At 49.0% G+C, this 15,576-nt stretch overlaps 2 non-coding genes across 2 annotated transcripts; both read left to right on the top strand.

Moving 5' to 3' along the window:
* Positions 1-730: 730 nt before the first annotated feature.
* On the top strand, positions 731-803 carry TRNAV-CAC (transfer RNA valine (anticodon CAC)). Its single transcript has one exon. It is a non-coding gene; the product is annotated as a tRNA-Val (tRNA).
* A 4,497-nt stretch (positions 804-5,300) lies between these two features.
* TRNAV-AAC (transfer RNA valine (anticodon AAC)) lies at positions 5,301-5,373 on the top strand. The gene has a single exon. It is a non-coding gene; the product is annotated as a tRNA-Val (tRNA).
* Positions 5,374-15,576: the final 10,203 nt, after the last annotated feature.

Raw genomic sequence — 15,576 nt, 5'->3', positions numbered from 1 at the left:
CAACTAAACACCAATTGCCTCGTGCAGCAGTGAATTGTGAAAACATTTATTTTGAGATGAAAAGGTCAAAGGTCACCTCATGGTCAAACCTGTAAAATCATCAATTTTCATCTGAAAGATGATCAATTTTATTCTGATTGACCCGACCTTTGATGACGATCCTCAATTTAAACCGTAATGGAATGGGAAATCTGATGTTTCCATGGCAACTGTTTTTTGCGGGGGGGGGGGGGGGGCTGGATTTTTGTTCGTCTTTTTTGTTTGTCTGATTGTGAACAGGATATCTCAAAAAGTTGTGGATGGATTCAGACGAAATTCGGTGGAGAGATTTGGATTGTGACAAGGAGCAATCGATTCGATTCTGGTGAAGTTCCGGATCTGGATCTGAGAATTTTAAACTGATTCTTCACCATTGAGAGATCGGGCAAAAAAACATACAAAACACAATATCTCAAAAACTTGATGGATGAGTTGGTTTGGTGACAAGAACAAGCGGATTAGATTTTGTTTCAAGTCCGGATCCAGATCAGACAAAACATTACACCTGGTGTCTGCCATCTTGGTTTGATGTATTATTTGTATTATCTGAAAAAAAGAAATCTTCCATAAACAGGTAAAACCCTGTCCTGGGACTTATGACTAACTCTGAAGATGAAGATCCAGTTCCTTTGAAACTTTCCACTTGGTAAATTACTCTTGTCACCTTCCGTCAGGTCGTTTCAGTAACCGAGTTTCCGTAGTGTAGTGGTTATCACGTTCGCCTCACACGCGAAAGGTCCCCGGTTCGAAACCGGGCGGAAACATTTTATTATTATTATTATTACGAGCAGCGAACCCACCCCACAGGTGACCCTGTGGGCGATCTTGTTCCAAGCGAACAACACATTTTCTGCCATCTCTCATTGAGGATATTTTCTGCTGACACACCTGCTTCGACTTGGAGTTATTGATGATTTCCTTTGGTAATGTTGCTGCCCTCTGTTCAACTGAGGTGGCCTTGGTTTTTGAGGCATCCCAATTTTCCAAAAACATAGGGGCAATACCTCTGGCACTCACCTGGTGGAATAAACAGTATACTACACTGACTAAAGGTATTTTAACCAATTAGAATGGTTTCTAGAAGAAAGGGCAGCATATGGAATCATACTAACATGATCATAAGACTTTAAACAAACAAAAAAAAAAACACCTATTTTGGGGGGCAACCCCCCCCCCCCCCCTCCACCCATGCTGTATACCTCCTTAGACCCCAATCTTTCTCATGCCTTGAACAGACATTGATACATCCCGGATATTTGGGAGCAAATGAAGTTCCATTGAAATTGTGTGTAGTTTCAGAGAAAAGAGCAAATTCCTATTTTGGGGGGTCAAACCTGGACCCACTTTGACCCCCGGTAAGCCCCCTTAGACTCCAAGTTTTTTTTTTATGCCGTGAACAAACTTTAGCCACAACACAGCAAATATAATTTGTGCCAAATTTGGTCGCAATCCCAACAGCGGTTTCGGAGAAGAAGTTTTAAGTATTTAAGGAGAGATGGACGGAAGGACGACGCACCATTGCAAAAGCTCCTCTGAACTTCGTTCCAGGTGAGCTAAAAGAACAAACAAAAAAACATCAACCATAACCCTTGCTAAAAGTACCCACAACCAACCTACACCCTCCTCTTCCCTCCCTTGCCCCACCCCTCCACATGCCCTCACAATTCCCCAACAACCATCACCCTACCTAACAATATCCATGACCAACCTGCACCCTCCTCTTCCCTCCCTCTCTCCACACCTCCACCATGCCTTCACAATTCCCCATCAACCATCACCCTAGCTAACAATACCCACGACCAACCCACACGCCCCCGCCCCCTCCAACATCCCCCATCATTATCGGAATCCGAGCTCTGAATGGACTGTCTCTATGTACTGTCGCCGGCAGGATCACAGTGAGTTCACAATGTGATGTCACTGACAAACTCGAAAATCGACAATCTTGGGATTTTTTCGGAACTTTGTGATTCACAAATAAAATAAAATAAAATTCCCTTTAAATTAGGCTGTAATTTGATTGTCAATGGTTTTCAGAAGAAAAATAATTTGCGTTTGGGTTCCCCTTTAATGGTCTTTTGGGTCTTCGGTGTCTTTTCAATATTTTCGGTCTTCAGGGTGTTTTTGTTCTTTTGGTTCTTTGGTGTCTTTTCTGCCTTTGGGGTCTTTTAAGTTTTCGGGGTCTTTTGGGACTTCAGGGCCTTTTGCGTATTTTGTGTCTTTGGGGTCCACTGGGCCTTCAGGTTATTTTCAGTCTTTTTTGATATTTTGGTTGTTCTGGATCCTTTGGGTCCTCGGGGTCTTTTGGGGTATTTAGGGTCCTTGGGGTCTTTTGGGTCCTCTTGGTACTTTATGTTAAGTATTTCAGGAGACAATTGTGGGTGGCATCAAGTCAGCTGTCCTTCCAATGGGTGAAGAGAGTGCCTCGCATTTCATACATACATACGTACACACATTCATACAAACATACATATAAGCATACATACAAACACACATACATCCATACATACATACATACACACATACAAACATACCTACTGTACATACATACATACATACATACATACATACATACATACACACATACATACACACATACATACACACATACATACACACATACATACATACACACAAACATTCTTTATATTACGTATTCCCTCCCAAAACCCCGGTTACAGTGCCCCTCAGAGTCTGGAGCAGGAACACGGCAGAAATATTTGTTATTTTGACTGTTCGAACAAACCATGGTAAAACCACACCAATTCAATTGTAGAACAAAACAAGTCATTGTATTAATAACTCTCACAAACACAATAATAACACTATGAAAGAGAGTACAATGAAAATACATATGATGGTACCATCATACCAAAATGCTCTCAAAGCAATGAACTCACGACACACCAAACGTGAGTGGAATGTAACATTCCGAAAAGTCTGTGCATGGATCCCCATGCTGGTTCAAGCCGTGCTGAACGACGAGAATAGGCAGGTATCGGCACGGCTGTCGACAAGTTACGAGGTGAGAGGTCGATATGGAAATCCCAATGACAAAACAAGATTTCTATCTGCCATTTTGCGTCTCCCTATCTGCCATGATATTCCCCGGGAAAATTTTCAAATTCAAACCACATTTCCACATTTCAAATCCACATTTCAAATCCACGAAACCACATTTCAAATCTGGCCTCCAAAGCCAGTCGCCGACTGGGCATGCTCCGTCGTGCGAAGTCCTTCCTTGGCACACCTGAGCTCCTCACCACATACAAGGCTTTCCCCCGCAGCTCAATGGAATACTGTTCCTCCCTCTGGGCCGGTGCTCCTGCCTCACACCGAACTCGTCTTCACGCTGTTGAAACCAAAGCGTTCAGAATCATTGGAATCTCCCACGATGAAGCTATCTTCAAGGGCCTTTCACTTACTCACCGCAGGCAGGTTGGCGGTCTTTCCGTCTTCTACCGACTCCTCTCCGGCCTTGCTCCCCCAGCTCTCTCTGGGCTCTCTCCCCCAAATATTCCTACAGGTCGCACAAGATCTGCCTGCAACCTTCTTATGGTTAAACTGCCAAAATCAAGACTCTCTGCTCACCTTCACTCCTTCATTCCTCTTTTCTCCCGCCTCTGGAACAAACTCCCTCACTCTCTTCAATCCCACTCCTCCCTCCAGGTCTTTAAAACAGCTGTTCACCACCATCTCTTATCTTCCCCTATCCAAAACATTGATCTTTCCTACCCCCGCTAATTTGACCCCAAATCCACTTTTTTGAAATACTAACTTCTTTCCTGTAAGTCCTTGATGTCCTTGTGTTTTATACTTCTCCCAACCCCCCCCCCCCCCCTTCCCACGCCTCCTCCCCTCAAGCCCTCTCCCTCCCACACATCTCCCAATGTCCCTTCTCTCAAATGTTGTGTTTGTGTGCTTCCCCTTCTCTCCCCCATCTTGTCTACCGCTCCCCTTTTTATATACTTTGTTTGTCTGTTTGATTTGTTTGTGTGATAAATGTTAGCTCTTTCACGAGCCTCGATCCTGTATACAAAAAAGAAAAAGAAAAAAAAAAGGCACCAAGCAGACAGTCTCTTCCAGGACAAATGGCATATCAGCCTGCAATGGAGGTGCTTCATTTTTCCCCAACAATAACTCACACTTGGTAATAAACCTGAGATGCAGGTTTAATTGCAATCGCAATATAGGACGATGTCGTGGGAAATCCCTTTCCTGGGAAGCCTCAACTCATTCGCAACCAATATCAAAAAAGTCCGCCCGCAGCCTCGATGCGATTCACGGCTGCATCTCTCTCATGGCCGTCTCTTCCTTTTTCCTTCACAAACATTTCTTTTTACCTTTCAAATAAAGTCATCTTCATTTCACACAAAAAATCTTAACAACAATTTTACCTGAAACTAAAAATCCGAACAGTATATAATAACAACACAGGTGGAAGTGACGGATCCGTAACAACACATACAAACATACAAACATACATACATACATACATACATACATACATACATACATGCATACATACATACATACACACATACATACATACAAACATACATTCAATCATTCATACATACATACATTCATACATACATACATACATACATACATACATACATACATACATACATACATACATACATGCATACACACATACAAACATTCATACATACATACAAACATTCATACATACATACATACACACATACATACATACATACATACAAACATTTATACATACATATATGCATACATACATACGTACATACATCCATACATATGTACATACATACATACGTACATACATACGTACATACATACATACATACATACATATGTACATACATACGTACATACATACGTACATACATACATACATACATACATACATACATACATACATACATACGTACATACATTCATATGTACATACATACGTACATACATACATACATACAAACAAACACTTGCTCCATGACACATAGATTATTAACTGTGTTATACTTTCTGATTCCACTCGAAGCAAAACTCAATTGATGCGAAATAAGCGAAAAACCTCAGAATTTCATTTATTATTTGTGTTCAAAATTGAAGAAAATGGTGATTGTTTTTTTTTAACGATTTGGAAATAACGTCACGAACAGTTGAACATGACATGAGGAATGAAGGAGAACATGAGTTGCTCTGAACGACAGATTCACACATGTTGATGTTTCGTTCTTCATGAAGACTACAAAATGATCGATTTCACCAACCAGGTTTCCGTAGTGTAGTGGTTATCACGTTCGCCTAACACGCGAAAGGTCCCCGGTTCGAAACCGGGCGGAAACAATACTTATTTATTACATCAGATTTTTCTCTCGAACCCGTCGCTGTTTTTACCCCGCTTACGCGAAGCGAACATTGGGGTTCGGCAGCTCGTTCTCTTCTGGCGGTTCCGCAAGAACACAGTTGCACCTTTTTGCAAGTTTGTTGATCACTCCGGTTTGTGCGTTTGTGTTTGTCTGTCCGCTCACTTTTACTTGCTTACACGTCACAATTTTAAACCGATGTTCACGAAACTTCACCAAACGGTAGAGTTCGTGGTCCGACAAAATCCTATATATTTTGAGGTCAAAAGGTCAACAAAAGACAAAGGTGAACCACTTTTTTTCCAATTTCTAAAATCCTCAATTTTCATCCGATTGACTTGAAATTTGAATAAGATTTACATATCGGCGAACTGAATTCAACCACAGACTATTTTTGAGATCAACGTCGGTCATAAGGTCAACATAGGCCAAAGTTCAACCACTTTTTTCAAATTTCTAAAATCCTCAATTTTGATCCGATTGACTTGGAATTTGAATAAGATTTACATATCGGCGAACTGAATTCAACCACAGACTATTTTTGAGATCAACGTCGGTCATAAGGTCAACATAGACCAAAGGTCAACCACCTTTTTCAACTTTCTAAAATCCTCAATTTTCATCTGATTGAATTGAAATTTGAATAAGATTTACATATCGGCGAACTGAATTCAACCACAGACTATTTTTGAGATCAACGTCAGTCATAAGGTCAACATAGACCAAAGGTCAACCACCTTTTTCAACTTTCTAAAATCCTCAATTTTCATCCGATTGACTTGAAATTGGAATGGTATTTTTATATCGGCGAACTGAATTCAACCAGCAACTATTTTTTGAGATCAGCATCGGCCAAAAGGTTAACATAGGCCAAAGGTCAACAACAATTTCGAATTTCTAAAATCCTCAATTTTCAACCGATTCACTTGAAATTTCAAAAGGATTTTCATGTCAGGTTAGTGAAACCAACCACAAACTATTTTTGAGGTCAACATAGGCCAAATTTCTAAAATTGTCAATTTTCATCCAATTAACTTTAACTTTGAAGACGATTTGCGTATCAGGTCACTGAATTGAACGGCTAATTATTTTTGAGGTCAAAATGATGCTCTACTGAGTGCCATTCTACTTTGTTCTGTTTTGCCAAGTGTCACTCTGTGAGTGATTTTGCATTGTGTCTGCCTGCAATCACCGACATGGCACAATTCTAAACCGACCATCATAAAACCTAACCAAGTTGGAGAGGAAGTCACTTTTTGAATTTGAGGTGAAAGGTCAACTTGAGGTCAAATTTCTAAAATTGTCAATCTCATCCGATTGACTTGAAAATTGAAGAGGGTTTGCATCATCGTTAAATAAGTTGGGGAACCAACTATTTTTGAGGTCAAATGGTCAAAGATCAACTGAAGATCAAATTTCTAAAATCATGAATTTTCGTCAAGAAATCATCAATTTTCATCACATTAACTTGAAAATTCAACATCAACTGCACAGTTCATCAGTGAGTTGGGAAACCAACTATTTTGTTGTCAAAAGGTCAAAAGTCAACTAAAGGTCAAACTTCTAAGATCATCAATTGTCATGTAGAAAATGCCTCAATTTCATCCTATTAACTTGACAACTAAACACCAATTGCCTCGTGCAGCAGTGAATTGGGAAAACATCTATTTTGAGATGAAAAGGTCAAAGGTCACCTCATGGTCAAACCTGTAAAATCATCAATTTTCATCTGAAAGATGATCAATGTTATTCTGATGGACCCGACCTTTGATGAAGATCCTCAATTTAAACCGTAACGAAATGGGAAATCTGATGTTGAAGGAGCTGGGGCTCCCACGTCGATCGGAAGAATGGACGCGACAAAAAGCTGGAATTCATCCGAGTTGCTTTAATCAAACCAAACACTCAGGCACTCTGAAAAGCCCGTTTATCGGGCAGCAATATATATACATATTATCCCGGAGCGTTTGCCCAGGAAAGGCGAGAGGGGGCGTGGCCCAGCGTCCTGGCTGCGGCCTGGCAAGTTGAGCGCGGGCCTGCCCAGGCGTCCTGGATGAGCCCGGCATGGTGATCGCTCCGCGTCCTTGATAGGTGCAAGGCGATTGTGAAAACCCAGCGGTAGCCGCTACACACGTCCCCCCAGAATCGACTTGAACCGGCAGGGTCAATTTGAGGGGGTCCTGATGACCCGGCCGAAGCGACCCCTGGCGGGTCGTGGGAGGGGGTCCGGTGTGGTGGTGGGCGGTCGAGTGGGGGGCACCGTGGACGGGGGGCGGCCTCGCCGTGGCGGAAGGGCCACCCGTGGTGGGTGGTCGACGTCCACGTGCGCCGGCTTGAGGCGGTCCACCGCAATCCGGTCCGACCTGCCGCCGATGTCGATGACGAACGACTTGTCGTCCAGTCGCAGCACCCGGAAGGGCCCGTCGTACGGCGGCCGGAGTGGCCCCCGATGTGCGTCGTGATGCACAAAAACATACTCCGCTGTGCGAAGTGCTGGGGGGACGTAGGACTGGGGGTCACCGTGGTGGGATGTTGGCACGGGGGCAAACCGTCGGGCGGCCTCCTGGAGGTCCGAGCGCTGGTGAGCTGCGGACCAGGGACTGGTAGCGTCGGGCACGAATTCGCCCGGGACGCGTAGCGCCTGGCCATAGACCAGGTCGGCGGTGGATGCCTGGAGGTCCTCCTTGGGGGCCGTGCGGAGGCCCAAAAGGACCCACGGCAGCCGGTCGGCCCAACCGCCATCTTGAAGGCCGGCCATGAACGCGGCCTTCATGGAGCGGTGGAATCGCTCGCACAACCTGTTTGCTTGGGGGTGGTAGGCCGTAGTACGGTGGAGCTTGACCCCCAGGTTGCGGGCGACCGCGCCCCACAGCTCGGAGGTGAACTGTGGTCCGCGGTCTGACGAGATGTCCGCCGGTGCGCCGAAGCGGGCGACCCAGGTGGCGATGAAAGCCTGCGCCACGTCGGCGGTGGTGGTGGAGACGAGGGGAACGGCCTCCGGCCACCTGGTGGTCCTGTCCACCATGGTGAGCAGGTGTGTGAACCCCCGTGACGGGGGGAGGGGGCCCACCAGATCCACGTTGACGTGGTCGAAACGTCGTTCGGGCACGGTGAAAGGTGCCAGCGGGGCCTGGGTCAGTTGGTGGACCTTGGCCCGTTGGCAGGCCGTGCAGGTGCTGGTCCAATCGCGGACGTCCCGACGAAGGCCGTGCCAGATGAATCGCGCCGACACCAGCTTCTGGGAAGCTTTCCGGCCCGGGTGGGAAAGGCCGTGGAGGGAGGTGAAGATGCGGCGTTGCCAGGTGATGGGCACGATGGGGCGAGGCTGGCCTTGGGAGACGTCGCAGAGCAGGACAGTGTCCGCGAAGGGGATGTCGGCCAGGCGGAGGCCCGTGTCCGCCGCCCGGAGGGCTTGCACCATGGTGTCGGTGGTTTGGTCCGCCGCCATAAGCGCAAAGTCCACGCCCAGGTGGGCCGCGTTCGCGCTGGCCCAGGAAAGACAGTCGGCCACGGCGTTGTTTTTGCCGGCGACGTGCCGGATGTCCGTGGTAAACTCCGACACGGCGGAGAGGTGGCGCTGTTGGCGGGCCGACCACGGCTCCGTGACCTTGGCCATGGCATAAACCAACGGCTTGTGGTCGACGAACGCCGTGAAAGGTCGGCCCTCCAGGAGGTGGCGGAAATGGCGGGCGGCCAGGTGTAGACCGAGGAGCTCCCGGTCAAACGTGCTGTATTTGAGCTCGTTCGGCCGGAGCTGCCGGCTGAAAAAAGCGAGTGGCTGCCAAACCCCGTTCACCCATTGCTCATGTACGGCGCCCACCGCGTAGTCGGAGGCATCCGTGGTGAGGGCGATGGGAGCGTTGAGCACCGGGTGAGCGAGCAGTGTTGCGTCGGCGAGGGCCCGCTTTGAGCTTTGGAAGGCCGCATCCATTGCTGCGGACCAGGCGATGTCGTGCTTGGCCGGCTTGCCCCGGAGGGCTTCGTAGAGGGGCCGCATGAGTTGAGCAGTGCGGGGCACGAAGCGGTGATAAAAATTCACCATTCCCAGGAATTCCTGCAGGGCCTTTATGGTGCGGGGACGCGGGAACGTGGTGATGGCCTCGACCTTGGTTGGCAGCGGCACGGCCCCGTTCTTGGTGATGTGGTGGCCCAAAAAATCAACGGCCGTCGTGCGGAAGTGGCATTTGGCCGGGTTGACGATGAGGCCGTGCTCGCTGAGGCGCCCGAACAGTGTTCGGAGGTGGAGGAGGTGCTCGGCCCGGGACGTGCTGGCGACGAGGATGTCGTCCAGGTAAACGAAAAGGAACGGCAGGTCACGCAGCACGCTGTCCATCAAGCGCTGGAACGCCTGAGCCGCGTTCTTGAGACCAAACGGCATCCGCAAGAATTTGAATAAGCCGAACGGCATGATGACTGCCGTTTTAGGGACGTCGGCCGCCCTGACAGGTACCTGGTGATATCCCCGTATGAGATCAATTTTCGAAAAAATGACCCGTCCCGCCAGACGGGCGGAGAAGTCTTGGATATGCGGGATCGGGTACCTGTCGGGGGTGGTAGCGTCATTGAGACGGCGGTAGTCGCCACACGGGCACCATCCACCCCCCGGCTTTGGCACGATGTGCAGTGGCGAGGCCCACGCGCTATCGGAGCGCCGCACGATGCCGAGGAGCTCCAACGCGTCGAATTCGGCCTTCGCCACGGCGAGCTTGGCTGGGTCGAGGCGGCGGGCCCTGGCGTAGACCGGCGGGCCCGTGGTTGGTATGTGGTGCTCGATCCCATGCCATACTGCGACGGCCGAAAACGTCGGCCGCGTGAGGGCCGGGAACTCCGTGAGCAGGCGAGCAAACTCATTCGCCGCCGGGACGGCGCATGCCAGCTCGGTCGGCGCGGAGCTGCTCAATGTGCATACCAGGGAGCTGAAGGTTTCGGCGTTGATTAAACGACGCCGTTGGACGTCCACCAGCAGTCCGTGTGCGCAGAGGAAGTCGGCGCCTAGCAGAGCCATGGGCACGTTTGCGGTTACAAACGTCCAAGCAAAGCGTTAGCTGCCGAAGCAGAGGGTGACGTTGCACGGGCCGAAGGTGCGGATGGTCGATCCGTTGGCCGCAACCAAGGAGGGGCCGCAAACCGTGGACTGCCTGTCCTGGTCAGAGGCGGGTATGACGCTAGGTTGGGCGCCGGTGTCGCACAGGAAGCGCCGTCCGGACGCTTTATCCGTGATGAACAGTAAGTTGCCCGTGTGGCCGGCGCTCATGGCTGGTAATGAACGCCGGCCCGGCCGTTTCCCGGCCTGCCGAAGGTGCACAGGGGTCAGCATGTCCGGGCCTTCTGTCCAAACCTGGCATGATAGTAACACCACGCTTGGTCAGGTGGAGGCCCCGGTCGTCGTGCTGGTGGTGGTCGGCTCGGTGTAGCGGCCGCCAATTGCGTCGGCAGTTCGGTCGTCGACCGTGCCGGGTGCTCGGGCGCCATGGGTGTTGCGTCGGACGGCGGTGGGTCCCATGTCGCCGCTGCGATGCGCTGACCTGCGGCGGAGATCTTGTCGGCTTCTCTGGCAAGGGCCCGGGGATCTGTGATCGTCGTGCTTGCCAGGGCGAGGCGTACCGGGTTAGGCAGCTGACGGAGGAACAGCTCCCGGAACAGGAATGCCGGAGAGTGCTCGCCGAGCAGTGAAAGCATGTAGTCCATTCGCTCGGAAGGGCGCGTGTCGCCGAGCTCGGGCAGGTCGAGCAGGCGCCGTGCGCGTTCCGCTGATGGGAGGGCGAAAGCGTCGAGGAGAAGCTTCTTAATCGCGCCGTATTTGTCAGCGGCTGGCGGGCTCTCGAGGAGGCCCAGGGCGCGGGCCGCGGTGGCCGAACCGAGCGCTGCTACCACATGGTGGAAGCGGGTGTCGTCGGCCGTGATGCCTCGCAGGGCGAACAGGGAATCCGCCTGTGCGAACCAAACCACCGCGTGAGCCTCCCAGAAGGTAGGCAGTTTAAGGGCGACTGCCGTGTCCATGTCGGTAGGTCACCAATGAAGGAGCTGGGGCTCCCACGTCGATCGGAAGAATGGACGCGACAAAAAGCTGGAATTCATCCGAGTTGCTTTAATCAAACCAAACACTGAGGCACTCTGAAAAGCCCGTTTATCGGGCAGCAATATATATACATATTATCCCGGAGCGTTTGCCCAGGAAAGGCGAGAGGGGGCGTGGCCCAGCGTCCCGACCGAGGCCTGGGAAGTTGAGCGCGGGCCTGCCCGGGCGTCCTGGACGAGCCCGGCATGGTGATCGCTCCGCGTCCTTGATAGGTGCAAGACGATTGTGAAAACCCAGCGGTAGCCGCTACAATGTATCCATGGCAACTGTTTTTTGCGGGGGGGGGAGGGGGGGCTGGATTTTTGTTCGTCTTTTTTGTTTGTCTGATTGTGAACAGGATATCTCAAAAAGTTGTGGATGGATTCAGACGAAATTCGGTGGAGAGATTTGGATTGTGACAAGGAGCAATCGATTCGATTCTGGTGAAGTTCCGGATCTGGATTTGAGAATTTTAAACTGATTATTCACTATTGAGAGATCGGGCAAACAAACATACAAAACACAATATCTCAAAAACTTGATGGATGAGTTGGTTTGGTGACAAGAACAAGCGGATTAGATTTTGTTTCAAGTCCGGATCCAGATCAGACAAAACATTACAAACGGAAGCTGTTCACCTGGTGGAGGTATGCTCTGGACTGAGTCTCGTTCTAGTTGCACCTGTTCCATCGTCTTGTTTGTGTTTCTTGTCTCGTGGTACCACACACACACACCTCTGGTACCAGCTTCTGTTCCACTGTGAATAGACTGGTGTCTGCCATCTTGGTTTGATGTAGGGTAGGGTGGGGCAAGAGGCCCAGTATGGGTCAAACGCCTACCCACAATATATACTAAACCACGTGATGCAACGAGCCCCATGATGCCTTGCGAGCTTCCTTCCGCAAACATCCTTTCCCACCACGACGGCAACACAGGCAGAGAAAGCGGTACGTTTCTCAGATGTTTTTCTTTGTTTTCGTCCTGTTTGTTGTAAATTTCATACTTCATTTGTTCAGTACCATCATCTAAATAGCAGAAGAAACAGAACGTCTCTACTTTTTCTTGTTATAGGGATCTGTTAGCTATCTGTTGATGCCAGACTAAACTAGTTGCCTCCCTTGCTTTAAGTCAGATTTCCAAAGATAAGATTTGTAACAGATTGGGGTCAAACGCCCACTGGGATGTTGGGGCAAGACGCCTATGGTGGGCCTTTTGCCCCAATCACAGGGCGTCGTGCCCCTCATTCCATTGAATGTAATACCGACTTGACTCGAAATGGTAGAGTACTGCATGTCTCTCTCTCTCTCTCTCTCTCTCTCTCTCCTCTCTCTCTCTGTCTCTGTCTCTGTCTCTCTCTCTCTCTCTCTCTCTCTCTCTCTCTCTCTCTCTCTCTCGCGCCATCTGCTGGCTGTCAGTGCGTTGGGTGCGGTGTCATGGCGTCTGCTCGCTTCGTGTCGTGAGTGCTCTGTGTTGGCTGTTTCCTATTTCCCTTATTCACTCCATTGTGTCCCTGTTTCTGATTGTAAAGTTTTCCCCTTGTTTCCTGTGTGTGTTGAGACTTGAGAGAGAGCGGGAGAGCGCACGGTAAGTGTTTTCGCAGGTTGTTGTTGAAACCTTCGGTTTCTGGGCCTGCGTTTCATTTGCCTTGTTTTTCTGGTCGAACTGCTCGTCGGTGGTTTCGATTCCTCATTTATATATTGCTTTTCCTTATCCTTTTCCTTTACCTTCACTTGCTGGTTGCTTGTGACAGGTTTCTTTTTGTTTAAATTTAAACTTCCCTTATATATTTTTTTCAGCTATGGCAAACGGACGTTTGTCCAATAGTGTGTACGAGTCGCTCACTCGTAAGGAGGGCGTGATAATTACTCCACCTGATGGAGTTAGTGTTGAGAATGTGGTGATTGGTTTAGGAGACCTTGTTGGAATCGAGAATGTTCTTGCAGCTTCAAAAATGAATCATCGCATCGTGGTTTTCCTGTCGGACGTGCGACACGTGGCCCAGGCAGTTGAAATCGGTTTAACCGTCTCGCCGGATATTTTTGTTAACGTTAATCCTTTGGACACAATGGCCGTTCGGTTAACTCTGTCCAATATTCCTCCTTTTTTCACTTGTGAAGAGATAGTCTCTGCACTAAGTGTCTTTGGCACAGTTGTGTCGCGGGTCTCGATGGTTCCGCTTCGTCTTCGCACTGACGCCTCGGTTCGGCATGTTATGTCGTTCCGACGTCATTGTTATATCATTTTAAAAGATAACGCTCAATCACTCAATGCAGTTATGACGTTGAAATATAAAAACCGCAATTATCAAATCTATATTGCAACGGAAACTATAACTTGCTTTAATTGTGGTGAATCGGGACATTTAAAAAACGTTTGCCCCAAGAATACCGCCGGTGATGCATCGATACCGGTGAAGACCATTAACACAAAAAGTGGTCCATCTAGAGTCGGGGACCCTCGTGATGCCTCAAACACGAGTAATTTACCTGAGCCGTCGGCGGCGGGGGTGGCTCAGCCCCAGGCAGATGGTGAGGGGTTTACCGTTGTTCCTTATAAAAGGAAACATAAATTAAAACATTTAACTGATAACAGTCAGGATGTGGCAGCGAGGAGCGAGCTGTCCAAAAAAGATGGCACCGGCTGACGAACATGACGAGTCCCGTTTGGAAGCAGCAATATCTGAGGTTTTTAAAACCAAAAATCGGTTCGACGTTCTTGCTCTGGAGGATGATAATGCTTCTGCTTGTGGAGTTGGTGAACTCGAACAGGAAGTTGGTGTGGTGCAACAGGAAGCGCATGTGACCACTCCCATGGTCACAGGCACCGTGTATGTGAACGCCGAGTCCACTCTTGTCCCTCTTCCTGCTGGGGGTGAGGTGTGTGACGTTCCTGAGTTGCAGGCAACCTCGAGCCCAGGTGAATCAGAGTGTAAGGCATCAGCTGATGACGTGCTGGGTTTGCCCCCAGCAGAATGTGAAACTTCTCCTGATAGTACATCTCTTCCTCTCCCTCTTCCTCCTCCCGCTCCTCCCCCTCTCCTTCCTCCTCCCACTCTCCTTCCTCCTCCCACTCCTCTTCCTCCTCCCATCCCCCTTCTTTCTCCTCCCGCCCCCCCCCTCCTCATCCTCCCGCCCCCCCTCCTCCTCCTCCCCCACATACCCCTCTTCCTTCTGCTTTGGGTGCGGAATGTGACGTTTCCCTTGTGAAGCCACTAGCTCCATATCAGGAGCATGAAACTGATGTCATGGACATGGACCGACACTCGGAATGTGATTCGGACGGGACCTCGTCGCTCGCCTCTGCCGGGAGTGTCGAAGCCTGGAATGACCCGGGTTTTCCCCAAGATTTGGAGGGTGAGACCAGTGTTCCACCCTCCGAGATCATAAAATTTCTCCAGGACACTTTTCGGAAGAAACGGGTAAAAATTAAAGATTTTTTCCCTGACCTAATCGGCTTTGTGGTCTCTGCGAAGCGACTGCTTGTTAAAGCCGGACAGCTTGGCGTGACCGAATCACAGGTCTATCGTCTCCGGAAATGTATCCTGAAAGCGAAGAAGGAGCTGCAGATGTAGCCCAGCCAAGCTGTTTGACACGTTTATATACACCCTTATATCATGGCTTTCTCCCTCGCCAGTTTGAATATTAATGGGGGACGCTCTTCCCTAAGGAAAATTGAAGTTAAACAATTTGTTAAGGAAAATCGCATCGATATTCTACTTCTACAAGAGACAAGATGTAGTTCCTCTTGTATGGGGGAGTGGCAAAGGATAATGAAAGGAAAATGGTTTTTTAGTAGTCTGGAACACCCAAGGGCTGGGGTAGCTGTCTATTTACAGCCTTCCTTCTGTAGCTCTCATATAGTTTTTAATGACATAATCAAAGGGTATTTAATTTCAGTCACTTTTACGCACAATGGTTTTAAACACGCGGTACTGAACATTTACTCACCTAGTGATAGCACAGAAAGACTTGCCTTTTATACTAAGTTGGAAACATCTCTCATGCACATTGATTTTAATGGACTTGTCTGTTTGGGTGGAGATTTTAACTGTACCGTGGACCCTGCCCTTGATCGTAATGGAGAGGAGCCTCACCCAGCAAGCGCAGTGCCTCTGTTAAGATCCTT

This window comes from Myxine glutinosa, chromosome 5 (assembly GCF_964187855.1).
Source record: "Myxine glutinosa chromosome 5, kmMyxGlut1.1, whole genome shotgun sequence".
NCBI classification, from domain to species: Eukaryota; Metazoa; Chordata; class Myxini; order Myxiniformes; family Myxinidae; genus Myxine; species Myxine glutinosa.
The sequence above is the reverse complement of the archived record's forward strand: the minus strand, read 5'-3'. Positions and strand labels throughout refer to the sequence as shown.